Below are 20,535 nucleotides of genomic sequence, written 5' to 3'. Positions count from 1 at the left end.
CAGCGACGTGCCATCCCATCTGGATTTAGCTTAGTGGGACCATCATTTGTTTCTTAACAGGACAATGACCCTACTTTGAAGAATCTAAAATCTAAAACATATTTTGGTTTGGTGAACACTTAAGTTTACTACATGATTCCTCATCTGTTCCTTCATAGTCTGGATGACTTCGGTATTAATTTACAATGTAGGAAAATAAATAAATAAAATGAATGAGAAGGTGTGTTCAAACTTTTGAGTGGTACTGTACAAAAAAAAAAAACCTGCTGTATTCAAGCAAAACACTAATGGCCCCATTTTATTATTGTGATTCTTAGACAACCAATAATCACAGCATTTGTGTACATGTTCATGATGTGCGGGTACATTTCTCTTTCCCTTTACGGTCCCTCAAGGTAAGTTATGCCAAAAACATTTTTAGAAGCAAGTGAAGAAGCTGAAATATCTGCTTTCCTTCAAAATAACACATAGACACATATATATGCTTCAGGATAGAACCACATATCTGTGGAAAAGCAGACCTTTTCCACAGACATAACATTTCCATTTTCAAAAAAGGGAAATGTTATTGAATGCTCATTTATCATGTTTTGCTGACACTACCTCCAAGTCACATGCATCACACATCAGACTTAATAGGCTGTAGAGCTGGATTCAGACTTTGTTTCCTTTTTTAAGATGAAACACAGTGGATGAAGGCATGTTTCTTTATTCTTGGAGGTGGGGGGGGGTCTGATTTCCATTGTGATGATTGTGCAGGAATGGAAAGGGCTACCTTGCCAAATCTTTCTCGAGAGGATGATAAAAGACAAGCGCTCGCTGGGTTTGAAACATTTCTTTCCACCGTCATTTTTATGGGGCGAAAACGTGTCTGCTGTTGTAGCGTCTGAAAAAGTTCTGACATATGGCTATTTATGTTACACTGCCAAAATACTCCTGAGTGAAATCTCATCAGAAGCTAGAAGATAACCACGTGTGCATATATAAGAGGCAGGTTTTAAGGAATCTGTAATAAATGTGTACTTCAATATACTGTTTTGCTGCCACCTCCCATTTGTAGTTTTTAAAACAAAATGAGTTGAAAGCCCGTAGGAAAAATGTTTACTTTGCCATGAAATTAGAGATGTTTTCCATTAACTCCACACAAAGCAACATCATTAACCATCTCATTGACTTCTCCCTATAGATTTATATTTGCTCTCTTCCTCTAATTGCCTGTTTGAACTTCATTACAAATGTGCTAATACTTCCAGTCTGAAAGCCACTCCTGAATGACATTTAACATACTTAATAACCTTAAAAATTAAAAATGAGATTGGGATTAAAAAGGTAGAGCGGCGAGACAACTTTCAGTGCCACTCACTGTCTCGCTCAGACGATGTGCAGAAAAAGTTCTAACGTGTCCGTTATTGTTAACTTGTCAGAATGAAGCCCAGTTATAAATCATCTATGTAATTATCAATTGATTGAAGCAGCTAACTGTGAAAACCACATGGAAGTATAATACATCAATTTTAATGGCATTTCTTAATCAGAACGCCGAGCAATCAGCAGAGACCAATTAAGGCCTGAGAGATAGAGACCTGCCATTAATAATCACACTTGGCTGCCATCACATTGGCTCCATTCTCAAAAGGGTGTTTGAGCCGTTTTGAAGTGGACTATTCATCTCAGGGTAAAGGTATTGCTTCAAGATTCAAGAGCTGCAGTAGGAGCAGGAAAGCAAAGTAAAAGGCGTACTCCAAAAAGGTACAAATGCTGAGCAGCTTCATGTTATGGCCACACCATCAAATGACTGGTGTAACTACAGTTCAAAAAAAATAAATAAATAAATAAAAAAAGAAGTTCTCATAAAAATCAAAGGGCTTCTTTTCCAAGTGGCAATGAATTCTTGCCCAGAGAGGGAGGGGATGGATAGGCCTATCTTGCAAACACTGAGAAAAAGAAAATGTCTACTCTTCAAAGCTATAAAACCACACCAGGGCCCACGGGCACAGAGCAATGACAGATATCTTTACAATGCCACCTTCGGCTGCAGCCTTATTAACATTACGGTCAGTTTTATTGCAGACAAAGTCTGTTCATCTTTGAATGCAAAAACAGCCAAGATGCAACGCATAAAAACGTACGAGGTGCACAGAGACCAAGCAGAAACGTTGCCCTTTATGTCTTTCCAAGCAGGAGTTTACCTCTCTCTGATTTTCACTTTGCATTTGCTCGGCCGCTGATGCAGGTGGCAATTGCTTGCCTTTTCTATTCTACTCCAATGAACTGTATCTGTGTAAAGAGAGGTTAAGTAGCCAGGGTTGCAGAGGCAGTTGTATAACCAATGTCCCTGTGATTGGCATTTCTTTTTTGAGCTCTATGCACTAAAATCCTTCTCACATGGGAGAATGGGAGGCTGAGTCTTCAGGTTATCGCACCCCTCTCCTGGGGAACCAGCTCCCAGTTTGGATTTGGGAGACAGACACACACTAACTGCGCCTTAGTTGTGGTGCTGTAGGCTCAGACTGCTGTGGACTTCATGTGATGCACTGAGCACTTCTTCTCCACTCACCTTTTTTCACTCCCCATATGTTTATGCACCACTGCAGCATGTCATTACATCTTTATCTTTGCTCCTCATTGCTGATTTAGACGTCTTCAGTGAATCTTGTAGAGACTGACATAACCTATGCAAGTGGCTGACGCCGTTGCCGGCATTCGTACTTTAAAGCTGTGTTTTATGTGTTCATTACATTGTACTCGTGTCCCAGTGTTTTATATGCAGTGCCAGCCACAACAGAAACAACTAAAATGCTGAACTTTTTTCCCTACCTGTTTTTTCCGCTCTTTCTTGCTTGTCAGCCCCCCCCCCATAAGCAAACATATTTATCCTCAAGTTTTTCCACTTCTTTGTACATTCCCTCACGTCCATTCCGATAGTTTTGGCAATCTCCCTCCAGGAATTTGCCATCTGTGAGCCCTTATATTGAAGCAACGATTATTAATCCTTACTAAGGCAATGATTGTTATTCTCTCACTGATAAATTTAAAAACTGTGGTGAAAAAGTAGCCGGAAATGCACGGAAGGAATCAACAGTAGTGAAGAGGCGCAGGCTGTATCAACGTGACGTGTAGCTACACTTCCAGGGAGGTGCACGTTCAGTTTGGAGGAGTTTGCGGTTACAATGTACCGACGAAGTATAAATGTCCTGTCTCCCTCTGCTCTCCTTTTCTTTTCTCTTTCCCCTCAGCCCCCCCAACGGTCACGGCAGATTCAATTTTATTTATTTAGCACCAAATCACTTCACAACATTCACCTCAAGGCCCTTTATATAGAAAGGTTAAAACCCTACAATAATACATATAATACAAAACACATGGCTGCCCCTCCCTGAGTCTGGCTCTGCCAGATGTTTCTTCCTGCTTAAAAGGAGCTTTTCCTTCCCACCATCACAAAGTGCTTTCTCACCAGGAATCTTCTCCAGAATACTGTAGTGTCTTTACCTTACAGCATTAAGTGCCTTAAGGTGACTGCTGCTGCGATTTGGCACTATATAAATAAACCTAAATTGAATTGAAAATTGAATTGAACTGAATATGCACTAATGTCAATAGTCCAATTTTGATAATGTGGTGACCCACTTACACTGAGTTTAAATGAATAAAAACAGCCCCTTTTCCTTTTTAATTTGTTGCCAGCTGTCATACAGTAATTACTAAATACAATTAATGACCCTGGTCATTGTGCTGCAGGTATTTATACAGGAAAAATCTACTGCCAACATGAATTAATCAACAGTGGAGTGCATGCATCGCAGCATTGGGGTGGCTGGGATGGTGCCAATATTTTATAAGCTGTGGTTTATAAGTTGTGGTCCTTGAAAGAATACATCCAAGCAAATGCAAACAGGTTGTAAATAGGACAGCATTACAGATGAACATCACACCATCTGCAAACACATGATTTATGCACCCTCTTAACTCAAAAAGCCACCTTTTAACTCGCACAGTTGGAGTATGCAAATCAGACATGGCTGTAAGTCACTGTTGTATATACTACAATTAATTGTGAACTATTTACATATTCAGTCCTCACTTCCTCACTGGAGATAAATGATTCAGCGTTCCCATCAAATAGATCCCCTCAAAATAAATGCATGGAAAAGGACAAAGTAGGAGTGACATCCCCAAATTCAGGTAAGGATTTCAGAAGATTACTGGGTAAAGCCTGCTTTTAGTATGCTATGTTTTCTTGTTAATACCAAGACAAATGACCAAAAAAAAAAAAAAGGCCCTGCGGCACAGTAACTGCAGCACATTGAGTATATACTGCAGTTACACAGTGGCACCGCTGAAATGACAGTGGCACAGCTCAAATAGTTTTATTGTAATTTCCCATGGTTCTGAGACAAAAGGCAAGTGAAATGAGTTCAAGTGACTTCAGTGACCGGTGAAATTTGTTTTCCTCTTGAAGTAATTTGAAGTCTGGTTTGCCTCAAGCAGACAGAGCTGGTTTGAGTCTGACATTCCACCTCAAAACCTGTTCCAGCAGGCCTCTCTTTAAGCTTGGCTTCTCCTCAAGGCAGATTCAATTATTTAATTTCAAATAAATTACTACATAATATGTCCGTGTCCTTTTAAGGACCCGTGCACTCCCAAACAATGTCTGCTATAGTCGCCTTTTTTTAACAGCTTGGACATAGCTTGAATAGGTTCTGTATTACATTATAGATGATGTTTATTCCAAAGCAGAGATAAGATAGTAAAGTGGACCTTATTAAAATGACTAAGGTTCATAAAAGGGATGCCTGGGGAGCTGTGGCCGTCAGCCGCGGAGCAGAAATATTCCTGTAGACAGGCTTAATGTGGGCCTGCATAAACAAGCAGAAAATGTTGGTTGTGATAGTCCTCAAGATAAAAAAAATAAAAAATTTTCCACGTCCACCTCCTTCACAGCCCAGCTCCCTCCCTCCCTCAACGGTGGAAACCTGCGGCATCATCGCATGGGGCTAACAGGCTTAACCTGCCCCCTGCGGAGCCACTCACCACACAGCAGCCTCCCAGAGTGCAGCGGCCCCGAGATGCAGCCTCACAGGCCCGAGTCCAAACCAAATCCTCACCCCGTGTCCCCAAACATGTCAAGTGAATTTAAACACTCTATGTGGGTATTAGCATTAATGGAATGGTTTTCAGTTTTTCTAACAAAGCACTTTTTTTTCCCCCCTTTTTTTTTTTGGCAGGAGAACCAAATGCTTTCAATGCCACGTTGAATAAATGGACTCTGGGCTAAAGTTACTGGTAAATTTTGAATTTAAGTGTGGCCCTTAGGCCTGGTGTCATGACCTGATGGCTCACAGCATTCTGTGTAGGGTGGTTCAGCTTCCTGAAAAGCGCAGCTGCTGGACAACAAACACACACATAAAACACACTAAATATTACGGTCACAGCTCTTGCTGGTTTCGAAAGATGCTCTCATAAGTGAACAAATTAAAAACCTAAAACCATTTTTGTAACAGAAATCAGACAGACTATTAATATCCAAACATGTTTACAAAATATACTCATAACATTTAAATAAAAATTGATATTAAAATTAAAAAGATTTTTTTAATCTATTCATTGGAATAGTACCAAAATTCCTAAAGTTTCATCATCAAAAACATACATACAACAACAGAAACTAAGCTCTGAAAGTGATCTATTAAATCAAATCTTCATGGATGCAGGAGGTTCAGAGCTTAGTGCATTCTGAGACCATTTGAGTCTCTGAAAAGGGAAACTGCAGGCTTTTTAGAAATATGATACCACCATCACTAGCCCTTGAGCGACTGTGTTCAAGAGGGCAGCTGAAGAGACTGCTTTTCATAGTTCACTGATCTCTAAAGAGCTTGGGAAGCACGGCATTTGCTCATGGCCTTATGCCCCGTGTGTTAAAGTATATTATGCTTTGTAATGGCCAGTTATGCTAAATATTCAGCAGCACGTTTAAACAAAGACATCACTGTCCCGGAAAACCAATAAGGAAAGTAAAAAGGCTCCCGTAAATGCTGCTGGAGAATAATTCAGGACTATTGACAAAGCAGCAAAATCCACCTTGTAACTATCTGATCCATGTCCATCTTTGTCCTTGAAGCATCTCCCCTCTCAGTAGTGAGGATAACAAAGTTTTCCCTGAGACAGTATTCAGCTTTACAGAAAAACGTGAACACGAGCATCCACTCACCCAGACGTTAAAATGTTTCTTAACAGCTCCTTGACTAATACATTAACAGAAACAGAAAGTGCAGACATTAGAGCTCAAAAATTAAAAAAAAAAAAAAAAAGCATGTTACTTTGAACAAAACAAACAAAAAAAAGACTTTACTGTGCTTTGTATTGGAAGGAAAATGAGGCCCTGTGGTCATCCTGTCACTGAAAACACCTTTATCATCCTGATATCAAAGCAGCACACAGTAAACCAACTCAAGACAGATCAAGCATTCTCTCAACTGCTATCAAGCTTGAATATACTAGCAAACATGGCCAACACAACCTGAAACCCACCTTGATCAGTGGGAGACTTGAAAGTGTTTAAATGATTAAGTTAAAGCGAGGTTGCGTGAACCACTTAGAGCAATTAGCATACAGCGGTGCCCAGGTGAAGCTTGGACACGGCTGTCGTCTCCACCGGGTGCAGATGATCTGAGGTCCTGTTCACACGCGGTCTTAACATGGATCCTGGATGATACGACCACAGGTGGACTGCTCTTGAATGGACTCGAGGCGCATTAACCCACTATTGCTCAGACTGCATTTGGAGGTGGTCTAGGCAGGATACTGCCACGTTCTTTTAGCAGTGTTTACACAAATGTGTCCTTGGACACATTGAAAGATGGCCTACTCCAGCTAACGTGCCCCCATTTCCCAGTGACAAACAGCAACACATTTGGCGGAGTACCCGCAGCAGGCTCTTTCCTGCAAAAAGTATTTCTGGTGCCATCAAACAGTTTTCAACCAGAGCCAAATGCGACTCATCAGCATTAACAAAAAATGTTTTTGTTTTTAAACCAAGCACATTAAACCTAATCACACAAAGAACAAAAATACATACATTTCTATCAAATGAGCCAACAGACCCATTTTCTTAATTATATGCAGAGTGGTTGTGTTTATGTGCCCAGTCACCCTTTTCAGAGGTGACTGGGCACATAAACGGAAATAACGTAGGTTCCCATTTATTTTTGTAAAAACGTGGAAGTAAAGTGGTCACTCCAGATACATGTGATGAAGCACGCCGGGCATGATCAGAACTAAACGTTTGCTCTGTGCTGCTTTTAGCTGCAGCGCTCGGTGTTTCTGCACGACTACTTGAAAAGAAAAACTGAAGACTTGCTAAGCAAACTGCCCTTGAGGTCAAGTTCAATCTCTGCAGAGATCCCATACTTGCAATTTGTTAGCAGCACAACAGCCAGAAAAATTAACCTAAGAAAAAGGAAATAAATGCACTAACAGTACCTACATCTAAGTGGCTATGGCAAATTAATGCAGTGCTTACTGAGTGAACTGAAATAACAGTTCAAATAACACAAAAACAGAGGCAAAAACAGAAGTGATGTTAAAGGATTAGTATAAAATGGATACATTTGTTGCTGAATTAAGTCTTTACAGCAAATACAATAAACAGTAGTATGCAATAGATTTATGTTTGTACCTATATGTTAATGTATGTATAGATATAGGAGAAGTATCAATCTTCTTTTTTAACTTATGCCAAGAAAACAAATAAGAATATTCCCAGAAATAAACAACTTCTTTAACAAACACAACCCATGAAGATTTTTTTTTTTTTAAATATCATTAGAACAAAATAAAATCACATTTTACTAAAATGAAGTCTGTTACCATACATTGGCATTACTTCAGCTATGAAATGTGATGCAGTCACTCCAAAACCCTTACAGGTTTAAGAGGCTCTCAAAGGGTTCACCTGGTGAAGTGCCATGTGAAAAAACGTGTATACACACACACACACACACACACACACACACACACACACACACACACACACACACACACACTTTGGTGCCAAAGACAAACCTTTAAAAAGCAAGAGTCAGTTTACAGTTAACAACAACAGTTGTGTCACGTTACTTTAGTAAAAGATGTGTAACCAACGTGTTAATAGAAAACAAAAACATTTTAATGCTAAAGATATTTTGCAGTATTGACATCACTGTCAACAGTGTAACAGGCTGCAAACATCTGATTTCCACAGACAGATGCATCTGTACAGTGGTGAAAAAAAACTGCATATTTTCCATCTCAATTCATAAAATGTTTCTAACCAAGAAAAAGAAAAAAAAAATCTCACTTCACTGTGTGGAAGCTGTTTTTTTTGACTACACTGTACTACTTAAACTCAACACTGCATATTTGTGTTTCTGAAGGGGCGTTTGACCGCAGGCTTTGTACAGGTTAACTATGTGCAGACAAAAAAATAAAAAAAAAAAAATCTACAGACATACTCAAAGTAGCCCATGAACACAAAGACACAGTTGAGTATAAATCAGCCAGAGCAATGTGATTACAGAAGAAAGGCCACCCTCTTTAACCTTGGAGAAAATGGAGTTCATTGTGTGCCAAAGAGACAAAAACATGCACAACTGCTTTTCATTTTCATTTTGATTGGGGGCGGGTTGGTCCAGATTGGCCTTCTAATATCCACTGCTCCAACAGAATCAGGGTAATTGCCAGCTACATTCACACTTTAATATTTTGCTTTGGTGAGCGGGCTGCAGATAAACAGAGGCATAATATGTACATTCTTTAAAAAAAAAAAAAAAAGATACTGGAAATTGCTCCATCTCATCCAAACTGCTGCCGAGGCGCTATTATGTTTATCTGACTGCTGTTACATGAAAATAACTCAGAGCTCAGCTTTCTGCGGTCACATTTATTGGCAAGTTTGGCACCGCTTCCGTTTCCTCGACTCCTTAAAATACACACTTGATCACCCGAGGCAAAAACCAGCTCATCACAACTTCATCCAAGTACAAGAAAACACTGTACGGCATTTCATCTTTTCTACCTCCCTCAGCCTGCGTTTAGATCACACATTCCACACCGGTCAAATTATACACCCTCAAATTATTACCCTGTGTTCTCCTTCTTGGAAAATGTGGTGAAATAATGAAAAAAAAAAAATTGTAATAAATGGCCTTGAGCTGCAGTTTTGTAATTTGCTGACCATAACAACAGGAGTCGTTTTTCGCTTGGCCTTTACTAATAGGATAAATGCCTCTGAGTAATTTCTAAATGAATTCCTCCGGCCAAAGCGGCTCCCTAGGCCAACCTAAATCACATTTGATATAGAAGGATTATCCCTGATTGAGTTTATTGCAAAGAAAGCTTGTGACAAACTGAAGAGACCACAATACTTCCACAGAGGTAAGGCTTGCCTGACAATAAGGCTCTGTAGCTTAACGCACACTACAGAGCGTGTTAACATCTCTCCATATAATGCTGCTGATGCTGCTGCCGTGTGATCATCCACCTGCAGTGACTGGTTATTCGAAATGTGCAGAGGGAGAGTCCTCCCTCGAATGCAGCACGTGAGGAGAGGAGACCCCTGCTAAACGCAGCAGCTCTCAGGCAAATGCATTGTCTTACCTTATCCAGTCCAGAGCTCCCTGTCTCTTCACAGAGGACTAGGACTAAAGCCCCATAATCCCCGCCTTGATTTGCGATAGCCTGCTAGGTTTTCAAATGTCATCAGCAGGGAAGTGTGTCCTCCTCCTGCCCCACATGCTCAGCCCATTAATACAATAACAAATCTTGGATACATCTTTAGAATAGCAATGCACACAGTCCTGTCGGATGGCTGTAGGCTACATCTATTTATATACAGTAAGTCAGGCTCGTAAACAGGGATCAGTGCCGGGACCAGCCGGGATTGACAAGTGTGCTGTTGGATGTGAGAGTTCACAATAAATCGTGCTAAATATGGACTAAATGAGACACAATGTAATAATTCTATGATCAGTGCTGACTCCGTTCTTCTGCCTCTACCTGCACACTTGCTCTGGACAACAGCGGCTGGTCAGAAGGTGCATTTCTAATTTCAGGAAGTTTCTGCAAAACAGTGTCCTTCACAGCCAGTGCTCTGCTTCACAGCACCTCACTGTAACAACACATGGGACTTGTAATGAGTAACGCTTAGCTGTTTGGAGGATGAGTCTTGCCTAGTGCTGGCTACAACTTTACACGCATCTGTGGAATAGAATAGGACCCCCCCCCAAATTCACTTCAGACGCACAATAAATCTTTCCATCGCAATCTGTGCAGTGGTGGGATTTATGTAGCTGTAAATTCAAAGATGCACTGTTGGGTACGTGACATCTAAATTTATTTATTTTGCACACGATTGAAGGCTTCCAGGCAGTTTATCAGAATATAACCAGCTGATTCAAGTCAAATCAAAAGGCGTTATATTATTTATTTTCTCCCCCAATTACGCTTTTTTGTAATTGCGTTGCTATAGGGACCAACCATCAGTCCTAAATTGTTGACATTGATATCGGCCACTCCTTCACTATTTACCAAAGCCGCTCTGAGTCGTGAAGTTAGTTTTTTCCCCCCTCTTAACGGGAGCGCTTGCGCACAACGTGAGCGCCGTACACACCATTTGGTAGGCTATGGTCCTCAGCTAAGGGCTGCCAGTGAAACTGATGATCCCCCTCATTCATTCATGATAGGACGAGTGCCCGGGCGCCGTCTGAACTCCTGCCTAACACAAAGCATGTCAAAATTAAACAAACGTGTGAGTCAGCGCGGCGTCTGCCTGCACCTCCGCTGACCGAGCGCTTACCTCCGCCGGCCGCTCGCCGCTCCTGTCCCCCGGCGTTTGTCCTTGTTTCGCTACGGCGCTGATTATGTATGAATGCTGTCTTTATCCCGCAAAGACCGCTGTTGCATTTTACAGCAAAAGGAACAGCACAGTGCAGTGGCAGCGGCTGTGGGCCGGTCGGTAATTGGCCTGCCTGCGCTCGGCTCCGCACGTCACCAAGTGGAGTGGACAGGACTTGGCAGACGGGCTTTCTGCGCTCTCTGCGCGGCGGCGGATCTGAGATGTAAGCGACTGCTTGGACGGACTGGCACACCGTGTGGCCACTTTACTCCCGATGCTGCTCCTCCCCTTTCACTTTATTTCTCTCACATAAGCCCTACAGCGCCTCCCACCCGCCACTGTATGCCATCGCACGTACCCGCAGAGCTGTGCTTGCATTCCAGCATCAGTGGAGCTGTCCTCGCAGGAGGTTCCTGGGATCATTATTAGGCATGAAGAGCGTTCCAGAGGTTCATGCAGGCCAATCTTAGACTGGTATTCTTATTCTTAACTGAGACAAACAACAAGAAAACGAACTGCTGTCATTTTTCCACCTTATTCAGTAAATAAAATGAAATAAAATCTGTGTTTGGGGTTCTGTACAACTGAACTATTCTAACATAATCTTCCCAATAAGTCAAAATCACTGGAAAAAAAAAAAAAGGTGCATTAACGCTGGTTGTTTTTCCATTCCCTGCCCCGCAGTACCCGCTGTAGCTTTTCCGTCCTACCTGGTGGTTAAATGCTGGTAATTACATTCACTTAGCATCCCGGTTGTAAATCAGCCCCTGATTAGATGGCTAGAATGAAAATCAACAGGGCCCTCTCCGGCTTGATCCAAATTGCCTAAAATCAATGTCCTTTTTGCTTCCCTAACCACTTTTCCATGAGCACAATCAGCAATGTGATGTGATCAAGCAAAGGTGGGAAGAAATAATTACACAAAGTCGAGAAGTGACAGCCGCGGTGTTAAGAGAGTCAGCCCCGCACAGAGGACATTTTGATGCCTCGCAGCAGGAAAAACACAGGTGCGAACGATACACAAATTCCATTTAGCAGATTTATTTGTTTTGATAATTCAGCTTTATCTCTGCTGCTTCTGAGGCAGGCTGCCTGTGGGGCAATTAGCTCAGACAGAAGCCTTCTTATCCGCAGACGCAATGCTGACCATATCTTTACAGCCTTCTAAAACTTTCAATTTGTTGCCTAATGCGACTATTTGTCCTCACCTGATGGATTATCTCCCTCTTAGTGGCACATGTTACAGTAACCATTAGACTTTCTTTTTTTTTGGCTTGCTGTCATCAAGCTCCCCTTTCCTGCCTCGACTGTACTGTACAAACGTTTTCACTTACTTTGCTTGATTAGTTCTCCTCTCAAGGCCATGTGGGCGTTGTACAGTCTCTTTTGGTTGACAGCTCTATCATTTTCTTATTAAGGCAGTTCCGTTTTTGGTGACATCTGTTTGTTTCTTGTTTTTGTTTTTTCTGACGTAACGCATCTTCACATAGAGCAGGGGTCTAATCAGCCCCAAGTGAAAACACCTGCAGCCTTTACAGGACCTAAAAGAGTATCTATGCAAGACAGTTAACATGCTGGGGAAGGAACAGCCCGCATATGTGAATTATTAAAGTAAAAATGGCTGAATTTAGTTGCTTTGGTTTCATGCTCAGTGATAAACCGTCACTGCACTTAAGGAATCTTCCTGCCACTAACCTCTGTTAGTGGTTCCAGGCTGTTTTATACTGGAATAATGTTCTTTAAAATATCAATATGGTGATAAGACATGCAATGAAATATCTTTGAATCATAATTGCTGATTACAAAGGTGGATCCTGTGAGTGTTTTATATATAGCAGCTGTAACGCAGAATTTTTTGTATTTACTATGTACTTACTAATGACTTAATCAGTAATAATGCATCTTTTTTTTTTTTTACTATAACCCCTACTGGAGCACAGTTATCACTCTTACTTGATGATTAGGTTTGTTGACATCATCTTATTCCCAGCATAGCTCAACCCAATTTCCACCTTAGGTCTAATCAGCCTGAGTAATTAAAACACTTCTGTGGGCGTGCAAGCCTATTAATCTGAAAATATATTTATTTAAATGCAGTGGCGCAAAAAAAAAAAGGGCAATATTTCACTCTGAGCTGTTGAGTTACTTTATACCACTCCAAAATAAATCATGGCTTTGCAATAACATCTAACAAGGGAACAGATTTGCATGTAAGTGTGTAAAATTGTATGGCAGTACTTTAAAAAAAAAAAAAGACACACATTTTACTTTTGGCAGTGCACAAATATCATGATCAGTGGAATACAATTTAAGTGTATGCACTCCAAAATGCCTGGGTGAAATACTTGAGTGCTCTCCACTCCAGAGACATCCAGCGTTGCATCAAAATGTCACACTTGGCAGAATAGATAGTGGGCCTTATCAGGGGTCAAATTCTATTTTGCAGTCATTTCAGAAGTCTTTCAGCTGTGCCTTTCAGCTATGGCAGCGTGTGAGACGGTGTGCGATGGTGTGTGCTAATTTGTTGTGGAGCCCAGTGAGCCAAATCGATGCCTGCAGGTTGTACTTTGAATTAATAAGAACTTCTTACATTGTACAAATAAAGCTTCCTATCTGAGATCTTTGTTTTTTTTTGGAATGAGCCTCCCAAGGGAAAACTGGGTACGATGTACAATGATGGAGCAAGCTCTTAGGGACTGTTTAATGGTGATGGGCTAAACATGAGTCAGAACTGAGCAAGGGAGAAAGATGGGGGTGGAACGGGTGTGCAGCGCATCCCTGCATTTAATGCCAGCTTTGATAATGTTGCAGTGCAAGATCTGTAAGAAGCAGGAACAATGGACCATTGTTGCCTGATAATTAACAGAATTGTAGCATATCTGTATCTGCAGTAACGGCACAGAGATAACCTAATGGTGTTTTGCAGTTTGAGAGGTATTTTATCATGGAAACAAAACAGGGTCGTGAGTATTTCAGCTGCATGTCGCCACATCTGAGTGTGTGAAAACATTTTTGGGTGATTACATTGGAGGTGGGCAATAAAGTCCTCTCTATGCTAAGGGCTCTCCCACCAGACGAGCATGTGCGCATACTTTATATGTCTAAAAATAGATAAATCTAAACCAGTTTATGTTTAGGATACTTTACACTTTTCACTTGATCTGGTCCACTGATTGGCCAAAGTTTCCAGCCTCAGGCTAGAGTTTCTAAAGCTGGAAAACAGAGCCCAGAATAGATGCAGCAGTGCAACACTTGAATTATAATGTGCTGGAAGGTCATTATGGATTTTTTTTTTAAGTCAAATGACATCAAAAACATTTTTGTGGTCTCCACCTTTAAAACTCAGAAAGTGATTAAAAAGTTGTTATTTTTTAAGTGTAGTATAATAATAAAATAATAAACTTCCAGAGTCATAGTAAATGTAAGTTTAACTTTAATTAACTTGTAACCTGAACTACTTTATATAAATGTACTGTAGGAGACATGTTTAAGTAAAGAAGTGTTGTTGCTGTTTTCCTTTGCGTGGTCATGTTGTTGCCTTTCACAGTTTAGTTTGCATTTACTTAGCGAGAGTGTTAGGGCTCTGCAGGGCACAGTGTTACTCATGCTTTACTGTACCCACTACATGCATAAATCTGGAACCTGTAAACAACAGTAATTGGGCTCAGGGGGAAGTGGACAAAAAACAAGCAAATTGGTTCCATGAGTTTACATATTATTTCATCTTGTTTTTAGGTTCATTTTCTGTATAATCCAGGTGAAGGGAATGGAAACTGACTACAAATTCAGCAAAAACAAACAAGTTTTGTTTCCAGTCCAAAAGAGTTTAAAAAAAAAAAAAAGGGAGTATGGGAGTTAGTCCACTGCTGACTGATGCTTTCATTCACTTCCACGGTTTATCGATCAGCTTCTGAATCTATTATTTACTTTAGGCTATGTATCAACCAAGTCTTTGCACTTCAGCTTTAGTGCCACTTCTGCTACCATCTGCAACAAGGACTGTTTTTTTTTGTTTTTTTTTATGTCCAGTGCATATATCCTTGTCAAGCAGTGTGCAATATTAGATGATTCTAGCGGTTTGTACTGGGCTGTGTGTCACAGTCATGTAATGTAAATGTCAGTCTATGAAAACATGTTAGATAGTCTTTGCAAATGAGGTATTTTAAACAGCTGGAAAAGCAATTCTGAATAAACGTCTGACTTACTTTGGAGAAACTTGCTATGAAGAAAGTAAAGTTCAATAGAAAAATAATTGATTTTTTTCATATTTATAATATCAACTATAGAGAGACTTTTTTTTTAAAACTATTCACAGTATATCTACACTACAAAAACTTAGAGATCCTGCCTATAATCCCTATTTTCAATAAATATAAGACTTGGAAATATATTCAAAGTCTTGTGATATGTATGTGTGCAAACATAATTGATACGTTTCCCTATAAATGTAAGTAAAATGTAACCAAATTCAGCAGGAGAAACTGTGGCATGTGTGTATTTTTATTTAGTTTAATTTTTATAACACACAATGTGCTCTATATTCATTTCACTTGACTTCAGTTGAAGCTCTGATCAAACTGAAGTGGAGAAACTGAGCTAGCTTAACTCAAATATGCAGAGGCTGAGATTATAAAAAGTATGAAGTTTACACTAAATAATGGCCCTGATGTACAATATCAAAAGATGCATTCACATATTGTACATATGCGTCTGTTTTATTAAAAGAAAAGAGATAATTATGTTTTCCTGCGCGTTCCTTATACTAGAATTAGTAATAGTCCCCTTCTGTCTTCAGCAGCTGTGATAGAGGAGAAAATAATGTAGGCTTCACCCTGGTAAAGGAGGCTCATGTTGGCAATATTGTTTTAAGTAGAATTACAGAAAAGGGCAGCGTCCACACGTTTATCCTATTAGAAGGAAATGAAGCAGACAGTCTGTCTGTGTTTATCCATTATGAAATCCATATCTGGCTGGAAATGAAACAGCAAAGGTTCAGTCTGAGAAAAACTTTATCTTCAAATGAAGTTCAGACCAACAAAGAACTTACAAATGGTTAATTAGTCGCTGTGACTCTGCTATCTGTGAAATTTGAATTCATACTCGCATACTCAACGGTGCGCATTCAGAGCATCTTCAAATAGGAATATAATGCTGAGCAAAACATATATTAGAGAGTGTTCTCTCCTGTGACAAGATTATAGGAGCAATGCCAAGTTTTCAGAAATGCAAATGCTGTTAATGGAAGGCCTTTGGGTGCAGGCACTTGGCTTGTGTTAAATTATAATGACATTTATGCTGCTCACCCTTTGAGAGTATCAAAGGATGTCTTGCCTTGTCTTTGTATAAAACAGCTTTTTTGATGTCGAACATTTCCACTGTCTGTTAGGGTGTTCCTTATTGTCAGTGAACACAGGTAGTTAGTGCATGGTTGAATGGCTGGCATTCTTGCAGTGATGTTCAAGTGGCTTTTTATCTGGATGTAATGTGAATGAAATTGCCATTCCTGTGACAATAAACCCAGCAAATTGTTCATGATGTCCCTTAATGCCAGCGGGTTTTGCAGTTTTAGGTGTAACTTGAGAGCAACTCCAAATTGTCACATTCCTCCTCCGCCGTGGCAGCCTGGAAACCAAAACAATTAACGGGACTATTTCTGCAGCGATGACCACAATCCTCACACTTTTCCTGCTGCAGGTGGCGAAAGGCTCCTTTCCAATTAACAAGTCTAATTACATCACAACTCCGCAGAGCTGTCTCGCCGTTCATTGTGTCTGATTGTCAGCGAGCACTTGCGAGGAGGTGCTTTTGTTTGGTCGGTGTACAACTTTCCATCGCGCGGTGTGAATTTAAGATGCGGAAAAATAATCAGCAGGGTCATAGCGCGGATCTTCATTTCTTCTTTGGCTTGATAATTGGCTCAAAAAGGCCGCAGCGTTCGAATGCTGCTGAACGCTTAACACACTGTGCTGTGTGTTTGATATTTAAGAGGCAATAACTAATAAAGTGTGAGCAGCTTGCTTGTTATATGGCAAATAAATTGAAAGAAATGGCAAAAAAATGAAAACTAATATCAGCAGCTTCCACAACTGCACTCACTGCTACTACTAAAACTATGTTAATTTCAACCCCCAAAAATGACTATTTCAAATACGCATACTCTTTCATCACCAGTACTGTTTCAATGCCAGTAGACACATCAATGAATATACAATGATCAGACTGGCAAAAGACAATGCAACAACATTTCCCATGCGATGCAACTCAAAAATTAAACAAATTCAGTGCATTACAACGTACACATAATTACTCACAACACAATTATCAGTATAGCACTGGAAACACTTGTTACCAGATCATGCGCACCTCAAAGTAACCACAGGACAGTCTGACCACATCTCCCTTTCCTGCAGATGTACATAGCTGATTCCTCTCTGCACCACCAACAACCCCGTAAGTCACCTCAAAGGAACCCACAATACGCTTCTCAAGTACTGATGCCAGCAACTCTTGCCTAAGGATACTTTGGCATGCAGGCCAGCCAGGGATCAAACCACCAACCTTCTGCTTAGTAGGCGACTCGCTCTACCTCCTAAGCCACAACCTCCCCTAAAAGCCACAGCCACCAGAGTGCACAGGCAGGCACATGGAGAACATGCAGACTCCACACAGAACGTCCACAACTGGCCGGTGAATTCAAACTCTGGACCTTCTTAGAGAGTGGTTAGCAACAGTGCTAATCACTGTGCCACCATGCCACCCAGTGCTGTTATACCTTTGTTTAAAACCCTCTTCTTTAAATAATAAAGTAAATAAGATGAAAAAAAAGAAGAAAAGAAAGGAACAAGTTGTTTTTTCTCTTTCTTAAAAGCAAAGCTGTTCACCAATCATTTCACCCTTTGCTCTGCCCCAGTCTAGGTTCAGTGTAATGCTTAGGATGCCATGTACGGTCTGCCAGTGTTTGCTCGCTAATCATTTGTTTATCTTGTTTCACCAATTAAAAAAAAAAATCAGCTGGATGTGTGATAAACTGTTTTCTAACACATATCAACTTCAGAGGTGATAATATGCAAGTGGGGCAGTCACATCTTGTTTTTGCAGCCCCAAAGTGACAGATTCAGGTTTGAGAGAATGTGTGATGAGTTGGGCGTGGTACAAAAACCAAGCAAAACACTGTTTATAACATTACACATTTGGGTGTTTCATTTAAGTATCATTTTTCTTTTTCAAGGATTGTTTTGGTACTTATTTATTTTTAATGAGTATACCACATTTTACCTCTGCAAAAAAAATATATATAAATAAATAAATAAATTCCTCTCCAATCTTCAGGATTGCAGGATGTTACAGTTTTCTGCCTTTTGGAGGGGTAAAAAAAAAAACCCTCTAAAGTCAACCTGAACAAAAACTAGACACTGCACGCTTCAGAGATTTTTATCAAAAATGAGAAGTCCGTGTTGTTTTCTCCTTTCTGCTGCTTCTCTTGTACCTCAGCAAGGCACAAAAACAACCTGTTTCACCCAATTATCTCTCCCACAGGGCACAGTCAGGCAATTTGGCTCAGTCAAGACTCTGATTCATTGAGCCAGATGATTTAAAGCTTTTGGGGGCCACAAGTCAGCCCACATGGACTGAAACTGCTCCGTGATTCTCAGTTGATATTTAGCAGCGCAAGTTGCTCCACTAAAGGTTGCAGAGACAAAAATAGCATGTTATTTCATGTCTCCCTCATTTGTCACTCTGTGAAAAACCGATTTCTGAGGGAAAGGAACATGTTTTAAACCACAAAGTAACGTATTTACCCTGCATGGCAAAAAGCTGCTTTCAGCTTGGAGACTGATATTGATGACATGCTGATAATTGACATGTTTTTCTAGAAAAACATACATGATTGCATCAAATAAAGATAGCCAGCTCTAACACGCAGTGTCCTTCACAAACATGGAAGTAATTATCCCGGACATCAGACCGTACAAAACCGATTCATTCATTCTTGGCATCCCCTGAGGTTGCATATCCAATAATTACTTATGAGGTTTAGAGCTCAGGCACACACAAAAGCCAATGATACCTGTAGTCAGCATTGGCTCACTATACCAGGCACAGATGTCAGGACTAGAGGAAGAGTCCACTGGCACTTTATTGCCACGTTAAGCCACTAGTGAGAAAAATGACAAATGAGTCAAAGAAATCTTTTTCTTGCAGCACACCCTGCAAGAAGTGTTTGTGTGTCTATCCGCTGTTTAAAGCTGTTAATGGTTGATCAATGCATCAAGTCACTCTGAATTGTTGCAATTAGAAAACAATCCTGCAAAAAAACAAAAAAACAAAAAAAAAACTATTTTAGGTCATGTGCTATCAGTAGGAAAAGCAACAGAGAGGATAATTGGGTATTGACGAAAGAGTGTGAAAAGCAAAGACAGCATGCAAGACCACTCTCCAATTTACTCTGTCATCTCGAGGCTCTGATTATGCTGTTTACTGACCAGATAATTGGGGCAATGCTCGATAAAAACAAACATTTTAGGGGGATATGTCAAATAGAAGCAACTTGCATAAAAATATTCCAAACACTTAGTTGGAATGATGCTTTCCTTTTTCCCCGTGACTACTTGCGAGTCCTGACACACTCATGACTTCCTGGCTCCCCCAGTGTTTAATGCACTGTTATTTGCCGGATCGAGCCATTTTTCGAAGCATAGGAGGCTCTTGTACTTTCCTGGCTGATATTAAATGGCTTATGAAGAGTTAACTGCCAAAAATGACACCATTATGGTTTCTGCTACTAAAGCTGCTACAGGATAGCTCATGTTTTACCGGCAGTGGACATGTTTTATATAAGAAAAGATTTTAAAGAAAACCTCTTTATAAATTTTAACTTAGGGGGCTCTTTTTAAAAATTATTATTCACTGAGAAATCTTTTATTTTTCACAACAACATTTAGATATTTGTAATTAGTGTTATTACATATAATTTCATTCAGGAACAGATACTGCAGATAATGTCGAAAAGCAAAGAAAGACTCTACAACACTTTATTTTGGATGCAGTTTTATGCAGTCTGTTTCCCTTTAATTAGTAAGTGCTGAACATCATGTGAAACTAAAATTTGAGCACCATCTAGTGTAGGAATCTATTATCTTTAATGTGTTTTTTTAAATTCTGAAGAGAGAGCACAATTTGTTTTTCAGAGTTTCTTTGTGCACGCTGCACTCACAGATTTCACAGCTTCAAAAAATTATTTTCATGATTTTGGTTAGGATTAAGTCGGTGACCTACTCACCATTAAAGAAACTCCAATACTCCCTTAAATTAAGGTATCAATAAAGCTCCAAAATTCTGGAAAATAAAAAATAGTGATACAAAAAGTACAGCTATATGAAGGTCTATATGACTCACATTTCCACCTGATTGAATTCCAGGCTTCTCTGTGTCTCCGTTGCTCAGTGGGTTTTGTTACCCCACAGCCAGCAGAAGCCTCATGGCTGGGTGAAAGACAACAGAGGCCATCTGTTGTCTGTGTATTTTCTTTGGTGCTCTGCCACAAAACTCTGCTGCCAGAACACCCAAGGGTACCCATGTGCACTATGCTGCGCCTGGGGACCAGCTCATTGAGGCACCTTTATAGCCCACTGGTTCCATTGGGAGGTGCCTGCGTTCTGCCAAAG

The 20,535-nt window shown here is 40.3% G+C and overlaps 1 protein-coding gene across 2 annotated transcripts in view; it reads right to left on the bottom strand.

Annotated features, from left to right (window-relative positions):
* Positions 1–11,079, bottom strand: part of klhl29 (kelch like family member 29) — a 242,224-nt gene extending 231,145 nt beyond the window's left edge. Inside the window, exon 1 of one of the 2 annotated variants that reach the window (XM_030722205.1) lies at positions 10,832–11,079. The gene's annotated coding sequence lies outside the window, so the exon portion shown is untranslated. Of the gene's footprint in view, positions 1–10,645; positions 10,737–10,831 lie in introns of those variants that run through there. The other variant, XM_030722206.1, reaches the window with a different exon arrangement.
* Positions 11,080–20,535: the final 9,456 nt, after the last annotated feature.

This window comes from Archocentrus centrarchus, chromosome 24, assembly GCF_007364275.1.
Source record: "Archocentrus centrarchus isolate MPI-CPG fArcCen1 chromosome 24, fArcCen1, whole genome shotgun sequence".
NCBI classification, from domain to species: Eukaryota; Metazoa; Chordata; class Actinopteri; order Cichliformes; family Cichlidae; genus Archocentrus; species Archocentrus centrarchus.
This window is presented reverse-complemented; position numbering and strand designations above follow the sequence as displayed.